The sequence below is a fragment of the Giraffa tippelskirchi genome, chromosome 1, assembly GCF_054371585.1.
Source record: "Giraffa tippelskirchi isolate mGirTip1 chromosome 1, T2T-mGirTip1v1.2.pri, whole genome shotgun sequence".
In the NCBI taxonomy this organism is placed as follows: Eukaryota; Metazoa; Chordata; class Mammalia; order Artiodactyla; family Giraffidae; genus Giraffa; species Giraffa tippelskirchi.
This window is the reverse complement of record NC_137275.1, coordinates 162,204,033-162,214,893: the sequence shown is the minus strand read 5'-3', so window position 1 is coordinate 162,214,893 and position 10,861 is coordinate 162,204,033. Positions and strand designations below refer to the sequence as shown.

Below are 10,861 nucleotides of genomic sequence, written 5' to 3'. Positions count from 1 at the left end.
TATTTTAATTATTTTTTGCCTGATTTTGTAACTGCCATTTGTCTGAGGTTCATCTTTGGTTTCTCATTTTCAGATATTTGTTTTACTCTCCCTTAATGCCATAACAAACCACTTGTGGAATCTTCGTTCCTTACCAGAGATCAAACCCTGAGCCTTTGGGTTGGGAGCACTGACTCCAAGACCATAGATACCGGGGAACTAACCTTAGGGAGTATCAAATAGTGAGAACTCACACAAAGGAAATCACTTGAATACAAGACCTGGCCTCACCCAACCACCAGTAGCACCCTGTGCAGGTCTGCATCTAAACAACAAACAAAACAAAAATACAAACCCAATCATCAGCAGACAGGATTACCACCTCACTCAGCCTTGCCCTTTAGAGGAAAAACAAACAAACAAAAACTCAGAACAAATCTCACCTTATACGAAGCTCACACAAACCACTGGACCAACCGTAGGAGGGCAGAAACCAAAAGGAAGAAAGAATTCAACCTTCTTCAAGGAAAGAATTCAACTTTCCTTGAAGCCTGGGAAAAGGAGACCTCAAACACAATAACTTAAAAAAAAAATGAAAAGACAGAAATACTGCACAAATTAAGAAACAAACTAGAAACACAGAAGTCCAAATAAATGAAGAGGAAATAGGAAAATTACCTGAAAAAGAATTCAGAATAATGATAGTAAAGATGATCAAAACCCTTGAAAACAAAATGGAGAAGATGCAAGAATCAATTAACAAAGACCTAGAAGAATTAAAGAATAAACAGAGACAACACAATTACTGAAATTAAAAATACTCTAGAAGTAATCGATAGCAGAATATCTGAAGCAGAAGAACAAATCAGTGAGCTGGAAGATAAAATGGTGGAAATAACTTCTGAAGAGCAGAATAAAGCAAAAAGAATGAAAAGAACTGAGGATAGTCTCAGAGACCTCTGGGACAATATCAAACGCACCAACATTTGAATTATAGGGGTTCCAGAAGAAGAAGAGAAAAAGAAAAGGTATGAGAAAATTTTTGAAGAGATTATAGTTGAAAATTTCCCCAACATGGAAAAGGAAATAGTCCATCAAGTCCAAGAGGCACAGAGAGTCCCATACAGGATAAACCCAAGGAGAAACACACCAAGACACTTACTAATGAAACTAACAAAGACTAAACACAAAGAAAGAATATTAAAAACAGTAAGGGAGAAGCAACAAGTAACATACAAGGGAAACCGCATATGCTTAATAGCTGATCTTTCAGTGGAAGCTCTTCAGGCCAGAAGGGAATGGCAGGATATATTTAAAGTACTGAAAGGGAAAAATCTACAACCAAGATTACTGTACCCAGCAAGGATCTCATTCAAAATTGATGGAGAAATAAAAAGCTTTTCAGACAAGCAAAAGTTAAGAGAATTCAGTACCACCAAACCAGCCTTACAACAAATGTTAAACAGACTTATATAGTCAAGAAATACAAGAGAAGAAAAAAGATCTACAAAATCAACCCAAAACAATGGCAATAGGAACATATATATCAATAATCACTTTCAATGTAAATGGATTAAATGCTCCAACCAATAGACACAGATGGACTGAATGGGTACAAAAACAAGGCCCATATATATGCTGTCTACAAGAAAACCACTTCAGACCTAAAGACACATATAGACTGAAAGTGAGAGGATGGAAAAATATATTCCATGCAAATAGAAAGCAAAAGAAAGCTGGAGTGGCAATCCTCATATCAGACAAAATAGACCTTAAAATAAAGAAGATTACAAGAGATAAGGAAGGACACTACATAATGATCAAGGGATCAATCCAAGAGGAAAACATAACAATTGTAAATATCTATGCACCCAACATAGGAGCATCTCAATACATAAGACAAACACTAACAGACATAAAAGGAGAAATTGACAGTAACACAATAATAGTAGGAGACCTTACCACCCACTCACACCAATGGACAGATCATCAAAACATAAAATTAATAAGGAAACACAAGTCTTAAATGATACATTTGATGAGATGGATCTCATTGATATCTTCAGGACATTCCATCCAAATGCAGAAGAATACGCCTCCTTCTCAGGCACACATGGAACATTCTCCAGGATAGACCACATCTTGGGTCACCAATCAAGCCTCAGTAAATTTAAGAAAATTGTATCAAGCATCATATCAAGCATCTTCTCAGACCATAATGCTATGAGACCAGATAGCAATTACAAGAAAAACAAGTGTAAGAAACACAAACACATGGAGACTAAACAACATGTTTCTAAATAGCCAACAGGTTATTGAAGAAATCAAAAGGGAAATCAAAAAATTTCTAGAAACACATGACAATGAAAACACAACTCAAATCCTATGGGATGCAGCAAAAGCAGTTCTAACAGGGGAATTTATAGCAATACAATCCTATCTCAAGAAAAAACATTGAATAGACAACCTAACTTTTCACTTAAAACAACTGGAAAAAGAAGAACAAAGAAACCCCCAAAATTAGTAGAAGGAAAGAAATCATAAAGATTCAAGCAGAAATAAATGAAAAAGAAATGAAAGAAACAATAGTAAAGATTAATAAAACTAAAAGCTTGTTCTTTGAGAAGATAAATAAAATTGACAAGTTTTTAGCAAGACTCATCAAGAAAAAAAGAAGAGTCAAATCAACAAAATTCAAAATGAAAAAGGAGAGGTTACAACAGACAATGCAGAAATACAAAGGATTATAAGAGACCATTATGAACAACTATATGGCAATAAAATGCATAACCTGAAAGAAATGGACAGATTTTTAGAAAATTTCAATCTTCCAAGACTGAACCAGGAAGAAATAGAAATTATGAACAACCCAATTACAAGCACTGAAATTGCTTTGAAGCTGTGGTAAAAAACAAAATCCCAGGACCAGATGGCTTCACAGGAGAATTCTATCAAACATTTACAGAAGAGATAATGCCTACCCTTCTAAAACGCTTTCAAAAACTTGCAGAGGGAGGAACACTTCCAAACTCATTCTACGAGACCACCGTCACCCTGATACCAATACCAGACAAAGACAACACAAAAAAAGAAAACTATAGGCCAATATCAGTGATGAACATAGATGCAAAAATCCTCAACAAAATTTTAGCAAACAGAATTCAGCAACACGTTAAAAAGCTCATACACCATGATCAAGTTGGGTTTATTCCAGGAATGCAAAGATTCTTCAATATACACAAATCAATCAATGTGATACACCATATTAACAAATTGAAAGATTAAAACCATATGACAATCTCAATATATGCAGAAAAAGCCTTTGACAAAATTCAGCACCTATTTATGATTAAAACTTAAAAATATTAATCTACTTTTGAACATGCCTCAACATAGTAAAGGCCATATATGATAAGCCTACAGCAAACATTGTTCTCAATGGTGAGAAACTGAAAGCATTCCCCCTAAGATCAGGAAGAAGACAAGGGAATCCACTTTCACCACTGTTATTCAACCTAGTTCTGGAAGTCCTAGCTACAGCAATTAGAGAAGAGAAAGAAAGAAAAGGAATCCAGATTGGAAAAGAAGAAGTAATGCTCTCACTGTTAGCAGATGACATGATACTGGACATAGAAATCCCTAGCGATAGTATCAGAAAATTACTGGAGCTAATCAGTGAGTTTAGCAGTTGCAGGATACAAAATCAATACACAGAAATTACTATCTCTATATACTAACAATGAAAAATGAGAAAGAGCAATTAAGGAATCAGTCCCATTCACCATTGCAACAAAAAGAATTAAATGTCTAGGAATAAACTTACCTGAGGAGACAAAAGAACTGTACACAGAAAATTATAAGACACTAATGAAAGAAATCAAAGACAACATAAACAGATGGAGGGATATTCCATGTTCCTGGGTAGGAAGAATCAATATTGTGAAAATGACTATATTACCAAGTGCAATCTACAGATTTAATACAATCCCTATCAAATTATCAGTGGCATTTTTCACAGAACTAGAACAAAAAAATTCACAATTCATGTGGAAACACAAAAGACCCTGAATAGCCAAAGCAGTCTTAAGAAGAATGGAGCTGGAGGAATCAAGCTTCCAGACTTCAGATTATACTACAAAGCTACAGTCATCAAGACAGTATGGTACTGGCACAAAAACAGAGATATAGGCCAATGGAACAAGGTAGAAAGCCCAGAAATAAACCCATGCATCTATGGGTACCTTATTTTTGGCAAAGGAGACAAGAATATACAATGGGGCAAAGACAGCCTCTTCAGTAAATGGTGCTGGGAAAGCTGGACAGCTACATGTAAAAGAATGAATTTAGAACACTTCTTAACACCATACACAAAGATAAACTCGAAATGGATTAAAGACCTAAATGTAAGACCAGAAACTATAGAACTCTTAGAGGAAAACATGGGCAGAACACTCGATGACATAAATCAAAGCAATATCCTCTATGACCCACCTCCTAGAGTAATGGAAATAAAACAAAAGTAAACAAGTGAGACCTGATTAAACTTAAAAGCTTTTGCACAGCAAAGGAAACTATAAGCAAGGTGAAAAGACAACCCTCAGAATGGAAGAAAATAATAGCAAATGAAACAACTGACAAAGGATTACTTTCCAAAATATACACGCAGCTCATACAACTCAACACCAGAAAAACAAACCCAATCAAAAAGTGGGAAAAAGACCTAAACAGATATTTCTCCAAAGAAGACATACTTTGAGAAAAGATGCTCACCATCGCTCATTATTAGAGAAATGCAAATCAAAACTACAATGAGATATCATCTCACACTGGTCAGAATGGCCCTTGTCAAAAAGCCTACACACAATAAATGCTGGAGAGGGTGTGGAGAAAAGGGAATGCTCTTGTACTGTTTGTGGGAATGTAAACTGATACAGCCACTATGGAAGACAGTATGGAAATTCCTTAAAAAACTAGGAATAAAACCACCATATGACCCAGCAATCCCACTCCTAGGTATATACCCTGAGGAAAACAAAATTTAAAGAGACAAATGTATCCCATTGTTCATTGCAGCACTATTTACAATAGCTATAATATGAAAGCAACCTAGATGTCCATAGACAGATGAATGGATAAAGAAGTTGTGGTATATATACACAATGGAGTATTACTCAGCCACAAAAAGGAACACATTTGAGTCAGTTCTGATGAGGTGGATGAATCTAGATCCTATTATACAGAGTGAAGTGAGTCAGAAAGAGAAAGACAAATACCATATCCTAACATATATATAGAATCTAAAAAAATGGAACCGAAGAATTTACTTACAGGGCAATAGTGGAGAAACAGACATAGAAATTAGAATTATGGGCATGTGGAGAGGGGAGGAGATGGTGAGATGTATGGAAAGAGTAACATGGAAACTTAGATTACCATATGTAAAATAGATAGCCAATGGGAATTTTGCTGTATGGCTCAGGCAACTCAAACGGGGGTTCTGTATCAACCTAGAGGGGTGGGATGGAGAGGCAGAGAGGGAGCTTCAAAAGGGAGGGGATATATGTATACCTATGGCTGATTCATGTTGAGGTTTGACAGAAAACAGCAAAATTCTGTAAAGCAATTATCCTTCAAGAAAACATAAATTAATTAAAAAATGTCTTTCAAAACTGAAGGAGACATAAAGATACACATTTAATTAAAATATCTGTCAGTTCAGTTCAGTTCAGCCGCTAAGTCGTGTCCGACTCTTTATGACCCCATGGACTGCAGCGTGCCAGGCCTCCCTGTCCATCGCCAACTCATGGAGTTTACTCAAACTCATGTCCATTGAGTCGGTGATGCTATCCAACCATCTCATCCTCTGTCGTCCCCTTCTCCTCCCCCCTTCAATCTTTCCCAACATCAGGGTCTTTTCAAATGAGTCAGTTCTTCGCATCACGTGGCCAAAGTATTGGAGTTTCAGATTCAACATTAGTCCTTCCAGTGAACATTCAGGACTGATTTCCTTTAGGATGGACTGGTTGGATCTCCTTGCTGTCCAAGGGACTCTCAAGAGTCTTCTCCAACACAACGGTTCAGAAGCATCAGTTCTTCGGTGCTCAGCTTTCTTTATAGTCCAACTCTCACACCATACATGACTACTGGAAAAACCATAGCCTTGACTAGACAGACCTTTGTTGACAAAGTAATGTCTCTGCTTTGTAATGTACCATCTAGGTTGGTCATAACTTTTCTTCCAAGGAGTAAGCGTCTTTTAATTTCATGGCTGCAGTCACCATCTGCAGTGATTTTGGAGCCCCCCAAAAATAAAGTCTGCCACTGTTTCCACTGTTTCTCCATCTATTTGCCATGAAGTGATGGGACTGGATGCCATGATCTTAGTTTTCTGAATGTTGAGCTTTAAGCCAACTTTTTCACTCTCCTCTTTCACTTTCATCAAGAGGCTCTTTAGGTCTTCTTCACTTTCTGCCATAAGAGTGGTGTCATCTGCATATCTGAGGTTATTGATGTTTCTTCCAGCAATCTTGATTCCAGCTTGTGCTTCATCCAGCTGAGCATTTCTCATGCTGTACTCTGCATATAAGTTAAATAACCAGGGTGACAATATACAGCCTTGACATACTCCTTTTCCTATTTGAAACCAGTCCGTTGTTCCATGTCCAGTTCTAACTGTTGCTTTTTGACCTGCATACAGATTTCTCAGGAGGCAGGTCAGTTGGTCTGGTATTCCTATCTCTCTGTCAAGTGGGTAGTAAATAGAGTAGAGGTATTCTAAAGGGTTTGAATTGGGAAATGATAAAGGATTTTAAGATGTCAAAGCTGTAATTGCTAAGATAATCATTAAACCAATGACAAAAGGATGTATGTATGTAAACCAACATAATGGAGAGAAAAAACTGAATAAAACAAAGCACTTAACCTAACAGAAGGCAAGAAAGGATAAACCCAGGACACAGAACAGGTGAACTAATGAAGTACAAATAGGAAGTTTATTTTAAAGCAAAAAGTATACTACAGATATAGAAGAATATTGATAAGGGTAAAAGATTTATTCACCAGGATATAATAATTCTAAACTTACATATATCTAATAATTCAACTTCAAAATATCAAAAGCAACAAATGACAGAATGAAATAGTCAAGTTCACCGTCACAGTGGGAGATTTTTAATATACCTTTTTCTTAGTAACTGATAGAACAATTTAAAAAGTTGAATAGATATAAAACATTTGAGCAATACAGTGAAAAATGACAAAATAGGCCTATCCTTCACTGTACCCAATAGCTGCAAAATCCATGGTTTTTCTAAATGCACTTGAAAAATTCAAAGTTGAACATATGCTGTGTCTTAAAATAAATGAATCTCAACAAATTTTAAAAATTAAACTTATAGGGGTTGTGTTATTTAAGCCAGTGAAAAGAAATCCATAAATAACAGTAGAAAAGTCCTAAATAAATGACAACTAAGTAGTATATTTCTAAAAATCTATGGGACAAAGAAGAAACCACAATATAAATTAGAAAATATTTTCAACTAAATGAAAATGAAAATAGGACATTTTGATATGATATTTTGTGGGACACAGCTAAAGCTTTGTGTAAAGGAAAGTCTATGGCCTTAGATGCATACAAGAGAAAAAACTAAAGGTAAGTGAGCTAAGCATCTATTAAAATAAATGATTAAGCATAATAAGTTAGGGGAAAAAAGGACAGCAAATTAAACTCAAAAGCAAAATAATAAAATTAGAGTGGATATTAATGAAAACATTTCCTAATATACAACAGAGATGATTGAAGCCCGAAACTCATTGAATTATTAATAATAAACATATTGGCAAAATTGGGCATCAAAAAGGGAGTGATGAAACTGAGATCTCACCATGTATCCTGCAGACATTAAATGACATAAAAATATTATGAATAATGTCTGAGAATACATAAGAAAATTTAGATGAAATAGACAAGTTACTAGAAATGCAAAAGTACCAGATTTAGATGAAATGGAAAACCTACTAGAAAAACACAACTTAAGAAAATCTGAAGAATGTTACAAGAATTTTTCAGTTCAGTTCAGTCGCTCAGTCGTGTCCGACTCTTTGCGACCCCATGAACCGCCGCATGCCAGGCCTCCCTGTCCATCACCAGCTCCCAGAGTCTACCCAAACCCATGTCCATTGAGTTGGTGATGCCATCCAACCATCTCATCCTCTGTCGTTCCCTTCTCCTCCTGCCCTCAATCTTTCCCAGCATCAGGGTCTTTTCAAATGAGTCAGCTCTTTGCATCAGGTGGCAAAAGTATTAGAGTTTCAGCTTCAACATCAGTCCTTCCAATGAACACCCAGGACTAATCTCCTTTAGGATGGACTGGTTGGATCTCCTTGCAGTCCAAGAGACTCTCAAGAGTCTTCTCCAACACCACAGTTCAAAAGGATCAATTCTTCAGCGCTCAGCTTTCTTTATAGTCCAACTCTCACATCCATACATGACTACTGGAAAAACCATAGCCTTGACTAGACGGACCTTTGTTGGCAACAAGAATTTTTAAAACATCAGAAATTTAAAATCTACACTCAAAACTCCAGGCTCCGATGGCTTCTCTGAGTATGACTATTAGTAATTACTTGAAGAAGAAACAGTCCCAAGTTTACACATTCTCTTCTAGTGAGTTGGAAAAGGGAAAACGTCCCAATTAAGTTTAAAAAAAGATCCAAAAATCAAATATCAATTCACTTAGAATTTCAAAACCCATCTTGTAGTTTTAACCTTCTGAAAAAGAATTGAATAAAGTGTAGGGTATTTAATTTTACTATTGTTTCTAGCACCTTTGATTTTCAAAACTAATTATTAAAAGTAAATTGTAGACTCTGAACTCTTCATTGAACCAGTCATAAAATAATCTATTGATGTTTAAATTACTGCTACCATTAAAGGTGCCTCAGACGGTAAAGCGTCTGCCTGCAATGTGGGAGACCTGGGTTTGATCCCTGGGTTGGGAAGATCCCCTGGAGAAGGAAATGGCAACCCACTCCAGTATTCTTGCCTGGAAAATCCCATGGATGGAGGAGCCTGATAGGCTACAGTCCATGGGGTCACAGAGAGTCCGACACGACTGAGCGACTTCACCCTTAAAGGTACAATTTCCAGTTTCAGTAACTGAACAAGAGACAAATGTTTCTTTAATAATGAATGCATCTTACTGTCTATGTAAGCAGTCATTTATAACAATTAGTTCACTTGCTTTTTAGATAATGTACCTCATTGCTTAAAGAGACACGATATTACCACGTGACACATATCTCCATTGACAACTTGTATAAAACTGTGAGCTTCTCAGTTTTTGAGCAAAACTACAAACACCGATGCATAAATTTAGTGGTAGATCCTGAAAGGTACTTAAGTGAGCACTATAACTTTAGCAACTAATCTCCAAGATGAATACCCATTTAATTTACAGCTTTTGTTTGCAGCTTTTGTTGTATGAACGGCAACACTTCATTGCCTTTAACAAAGGTTAGAGGTGAAACATTTCTATATAAAAGAGACTTTGTTCCAGTACTCTTTAGAAATTATCATTTTATCTGCTGAACATTAGTAAAGGCATTTATCTCCTGCATTTGAGGAGGATTCTTTACCTCTGAGCCACTGGGGAAGCCCCCAAAGGCATTTTCATGCATAACCAAACTCTTCATTAAAAAACAGCTTAAAGGAAGATAGTTGATGGATAAAGCATCAGTTCATTCTTTCTCTCAAATGTGTTTTTTTATTTTAAAGTTCATTAGGAACTTTAGAAATAGTTTCATAAATGAGGGGATATTTATTAATACAGGAAGGTGCTGTCTTATCTGAGAATAACCAGAGAAACCATAGAGAGTGTCATGAGATTTGCTGCTAGTCTATGAAGTTGAAATTCAAGAAATGCTATCGTCCAGCATACTTCTTTGTTTTCATCTTGTTTACCGTCTCTTTCACAAAAATGGACTCAGAATGGAAAGTTTTCACTCTCAACCATTGTCTTTGAACACAAGCTCAGTAATAAACTTTCATCTCTTATATTGCTGCTGCTTCAAAGGCAAGTTCATATTTCCAACCAGGAGTGATTTTATAATATTCACAATAGATACTCACTACAACATGTTCCCCAGGGAGGGGGCTGGTCTTCTTCTGGGCCACAGCCTCCATTTCACCCAGAATTAAAGAGGTGGGCTTGATGTTGACTAACATGAAACGATAGTCAACACAGCATGATGCTAAATGAGCTTTGCAGTGGATACAGCAGTAAATTCAGTGATAATTTGGTGGATAACCTTGCAAAGTTATGGATTTTGTCATTTTTATCATCTCTGCTGGAAGTTTTTTAACTCAGTTCAGGTCTGGCACATGAAGAATTTCAACTCCGTTATATTCTACTAGAAAAGAAACCCAGAATATGCAGGCAAAAGCTGTTATTCTGAAGAGTATGAGTACTTTGTATACAGATGAGGAGAGAGAAAATGTCACAGTGCCTGCTCAGCTATCCTTGTCCTGGCCAGCTCCCCTCCCCACAGTCGTAGGCCACAGCTCCGATCTGGCCAGGTACTCATTGCCACCAGCTAGATGAATGGTCACTTCACCACATGGCCAGGTGCTGCTTGCTCAGATCATCAGGCAGCCTTGGCTTGGTGGCTGATGGCTCCTTTGTGAGACATGAAGCAATTTCACTCTTCTGGACCAAGCTCATGCTTAATCTTGATAACATGATTTGATATAGCCATTATGGGAAAGTTAAATTACAGGCCAACCTCATTCATGAATATAGATTAAAAAATATTAGAAAGCTAAATCCAGCAATGTATAAAAAGGATACTGATAATATATCAGGATCTTCCCTGGTAGCTCAGT

The 10,861-nt window shown here is 36.6% G+C and overlaps 1 pseudogene; it reads right to left on the bottom strand.

Moving 5' to 3' along the window:
* Positions 1-9,984: 9,984 nt before the first annotated feature.
* LOC145511248 (protein yippee-like 1 pseudogene) lies at positions 9,985-10,321 on the bottom strand (annotated as a pseudogene).
* Positions 10,322-10,861: the final 540 nt, after the last annotated feature.